The 4,915-nt window shown below is 39.8% G+C and overlaps 1 long non-coding RNA gene across 3 annotated transcripts in view; it reads left to right on the plus strand.

The window, feature by feature from the left end:
* Positions 1 to 4,915, plus strand: part of LOC309649491 — a 600,739-nt gene that overhangs the window by 369,213 nt on the left and 226,611 nt on the right. The gene's annotated exons all lie outside the window — the stretch shown is intronic.

The raw sequence follows: 4,915 nt of genomic DNA on the forward strand, positions 1-4,915 counted from the left end.
CCTTATTAAATAAATATTAGTCAGTGTTAGACATGGAACGTAAAAGTGCAGTAATTAAGTGCTGGGTATCATGGAATCAAAAAACTCTTCCCTTTGGAAGAACCTCAGAGATCAGCTATTGCAATAACCTGACAAAGGTTTAAATCTCCTCAAAAGTTTCCCTGACAAGGTTTTGTCAGCAATACATCCTACGTGAGGGGAGTTTCACTACCTCACAAAGCAAGATGTCACTTCATTGGACCTTTTCAATTGTCAGAATGAAAGGAAACTTTCCTTTTCTTTCATCTCTGTTGTTTCGTGGTGCACAAGCTATAGCACAAAGTACAAGCTAATTAACCTGCAAGAGCCTCTGAGTCTCTCCAGAAGGGAGATAAGCATGTCAACCTCAGAAGTGTAGCCTCAGGATTCAGTGAGAAGACACCTGTACAGCACCAAGCACTGAGATGTTGTTCAACTAAAGATGTCTCCCTTGGAGATATATGTATACATATAGCTGATTCACTTTGTTATATAGCAGAAACTAACACAACAATGTAAAGCAATTATACTCCAATAAAGATGTTAAAAAAAAAAAAAAGATGTCTCCCTGAAGAGAAACAACTTCTGCAAAATAAGAATAGGCTAAGACAAATGGGGCTAAACGTCTCTAATATCACTATTTCTTTAAGGCAGATCATTGTCTTAGACATAATTTTAATATAAGAGACAAGACATGGAAAAGGAATTGGGTCTTACCCAACTTGGTCCTTACAGAAAAAGTCTGTAGGACCAATGCATATGTTAAAGCTACAATGGCGTTGGAGCCTAGCGTTTGCTGCCAATTCTTTCCTTGACAGCTTTCATTGCTATTTATGAGTTTGTCTTATTTTTGGCAATATTAGAATGTGATGTCCAAGTTTGCCTGTGTATTTAATCTTTCCTATTCCTTGATACAGCTCCTCCCACTTGTGTTTGCAAGTGTTGGGATGTCACCTTTTTGTTAATTAACTCCTTTCCTTTTCCGGTCTCCTTGTTGTGTACTCTGCAGGTTTCCTTTTTTTTTTTTTTTTTTTGGTTTCCTAGTGACAGCTTCCTTTCCATTCTTCTCCTCTGTTTGCCTCTCCTGAGAAGGAGCCAGTGTCAAAATGTTAGCTCAGTCGGGCTTCCCATTACCAGCTCTGCAAGTCCCCTGGCCCCTCCTGTATTTAGCAGTCTAGGAACAATTATGGCCCAAACATCATTTTCAAATTGTCATGTAAATATATTCACAAGTCTCAAGAAAATAGGACAAATACAAACACCTGTGAAATAATGATTACTCTTGCCTTACCTCATGCCCACTTTGTCTTAGATTTATCCAAATTCTTGCATTGCAAGCTGATATAGCTATGCTGGAACTGTGAAATTACTTATCAGCTAGTAGGGTTAAGGGCTTAAGGTGGGAAAATTGCTGGCTGACGAAAGCCGTGGCTCCATTACATCTTAAAACTAAAGGAGATAAAATGAACTAGTCTCAAAACCTTAAGTGTCTTAGTCTGTTAACAAATACCCCTGGAAGATGTCCCACAGAGAAGAATTAGTCGGATAATAACAATAACAACAACAAAATAATAAATGGGCAAATTCTAGATATAGTATCTTCTTGGACCTTGAATATTTTAAGCAGATACTTGATCATTGATTACCAGGTATTCATTTATCAGGAAGCACGTTGGGTTAAGTGAGATGGAAATATGTGATCCAACCTTTAAGGAGTTTATACTGTGTGTGCAGTTTTCTGATTTCCCTGGAGTCTCCTCCTGATCTCTCCCATGCTTATTTCTGTTTCTGCAGGCCCAGCACCAAACACCAGGAGCAAAACATTTTACCCAGCTAATATGGTTTGAACTGAACCAAACTCATTGTTAAAATGTGATAATGATTTGTTAAATGTCTGCCTTTCTCTCAGACTTGAAATCCCATGAAGGTCTTGTTTGTTTCATTCATCCACCTTTCCATGGGCTTGGCATGTGGGAATTTCTCTAGTCACTCAGCAATAAGCTTTGAGCATTTACTAACAAGTAGAGAGGCAGAAGTGGTATAGGAAAAACTGGGGCACAAGAGGATGGTCATGTCCCAAGTCTCGGGTGAGTCCCTGGGACAGGCTGACAAGTGAGGGTCCTTGGCTTTGTGGAGGAAAGAATTCAAGAACAAGCCATAGTAAAGTGAAAGCAGGTTTATTTAGGGAAATACACACTGCATAGGCAGAATGCAGCCCGTCTCAAAAGGCAAGAGTGTCCCGAGGTGCGGGAGTGGTTAGTTTTTATGGACTGGGTAATTTCACAGCCTAACAGGTGGGAGGAATATTCTAACTGTCTTGGAGAAGGGGTGGGGATTTCCATGAATTGGGGCACCACCCACATTTTGGCCTTTTATTGTTGGCCTCAGAACTGTCATGGCGCCTGTGGGTGTGTCATTTAGCATGTGCTGATACATTACAATGGGTGCATAATGAGGCCCAAGGTCTACTGGAAGTCAAATCTTGCACCATCTTGGGCCTAGTTGGTTCTAACTGGTTTTTGTGGTATCCTGTTCTTAATGGTTGTGTCATTCTTTTAATGGTTGTGCCCTGCCCCCTTCCTTCTTGTCTCAGAGTATTTGGGACTGTTCTATGCCCATACCAATTACTATGTGCAGACATTGCTTTAAAAAAATGCCAGTAGGTTATGATTATTTTCATATATGGTAGACACACCAGTATATTTGTCTTTTTGTTGGGTTTTCATCTAAGAGATGTGTCTCTTAGGCCTTAAGTGAAAGGGAAAACCTAACCATTAAAGGAGGGGAATACTTCTTGGTGGTGCCATACCTTCATTCTCTCTCTCTCTCTCTTTTTCTCTCTCTCTCTTTTTCTCTCTCTCTCTCTTTCTCTCTCTCTCTCCTCCACTTTGGAGACCTAATGAAGAATAAGATCAATGAATTACAAAAGTTAGTGTTCATGGTAAAGTCATATCTAAGTTAGACACAATTTTATTTCATGTTCACTCTATACCTATTTCTTTCATTAAACTTATTCATAGACTTTTGAAAGTTCCAATATATCTCAGCAGAGCTATCAAAGCCATTAAAGAGTAGATAATTAGTGGGGGTTTTGCATACTCTTAAAGCAGATCTTTAAAAAGTGCACAGAATACAAAAGAAGACAGTGGTGGTATAAGAAGTAGAAAATAAGATGAGAACCTATTCAAAAGGAAGGGGGTATTAAGAGCCAGGGAATTTGAAACTTCTGCTCAAGCTGCTCTTCCCTACAGATAGTGCCCCCAGCTACTAACCCTTGAAAGTTTTAAGTTTTATATTATCAAGAGATGCCATATGCCTGATGATATTAGTTCCATAGGCAAGGATCAACAGCCTTTCATTCCTGATTAATTTATGCATCCATTCACCCATTCAATAAACATGGAGCGCTGACTTAATGCCAGTTACTGGTATAAGCATTGAGACAGAGTGGTTAACAGGTTAGACATGGATGCTTACCTTATGGGGCTTAAATTCTAAGAGGGGAGAGGGTTTATAAATAAGTAAACACATAAATAAGGAAAGTAGTCTTTCCTTTGCATATAAAAATATTTATTGCGTTCTATAAACAGATAATGTGATAAAGACTACATACAAAATGGAAGACGGCCCCTTAGGATGTGATATTTAAACTGACATACAAAGGGTGAGGAGATGCCAGTAATTTCACCAGCCAGCAATAGAGTTTTCCAAGAAGAGGTCTCAGCAAGGGCAAGTGCACCAACATGGCAAGGGGACTTGAAGCTCAAGAAACCAATAGGAAGCCAAGGTGCCTACAGTGTGTCAGCAAGGAAGGGGGGTTGGCAGAGGTGGATTTGGAGACGTCATCCATGAGAAGCAAACCTTTCATGGTTTTGAAGACCATAAGCAGAATTTGATTTCAAGCAAATGTTAACAGGAAACATGAAAGGTTTTTAAAGGGACAGTGGCATAAACTGTATCTTTAAAATGTTACCATGGTTACTCTGTGGAGGATGGTTCGTGGTAGGAGAAGTGGAAGAAGGAAGATGTGAGTTTCCTGGGCGAGAGTGGAAATAGACCGTAGTGATTACGTGTTTTTGAGGGAGAGTCAGACATTATGAGTTCAGTTCAGTAATCTCTATGGTCCCTTTTAAATCTACTCTAGAATCATTGAAAGTTTCTTAATGTCCAAGTGTAACTATACAAGAATAAATGATACAACTATACAACTAACAATGTACGTTCCTATTTATTTGGACAATGTCTTAGCAGCTTTTGCAGAGGCTAATACACAATTATCTAAATAATTGCTCTTCCATCAATGTTGATAATATTTGCTAATTTTTTGAGAGAAATAAGAATTGCCTCTACGATATCAGATGCTAGGCTTATAATTCCTATCTTGCAAGGCGGTAGAAGTATGAATCTGTTGACAGAGTTTAGTCCTCAGACTAAGTCCTGCTTCCACAATCTGCTATCCACAAGGGATCATCTGTGCCAACCTCCTACCCTCAGAATCCAGGCCTTTCATTTCTGATCTGAGATTATACAGGGACTGATGGATACTGACTTCTAATGACCTTGCTTATAATGAATAACTGCTGTTTTTGCGAGTTATATCCCAACATACAGTGACCCTGACTCCGCTCTGTGCCACTTACCCCATCCCTTCCAGGGCTCTGGCCCTGGTCCATTCTCTCCATTTGTCTTCTGTAGCTCAGAGTCCTCCAGCACCACCCAAGCTGAGATACGTGAGATCTTAGCACTAAGATTCCTTCACCTGAACACTGATGACAGTTCTGGCCTACTTGTTTGTATTTCTTCTGATGTCACCTTTAAGTCTCAAGTCTCCTGAAAATAGCTGGCCAGATCCTGCTTCACTTTGCTCTGTTGTTATGTCTGAGAACACTTCCTGAAG

This window comes from Balaenoptera physalus (assembly GCF_965194825.1).
Source record: "Balaenoptera physalus genome assembly, chromosome: 19".
NCBI classification, from domain to species: domain Eukaryota; kingdom Metazoa; phylum Chordata; class Mammalia; order Artiodactyla; family Balaenopteridae; genus Balaenoptera; species Balaenoptera physalus.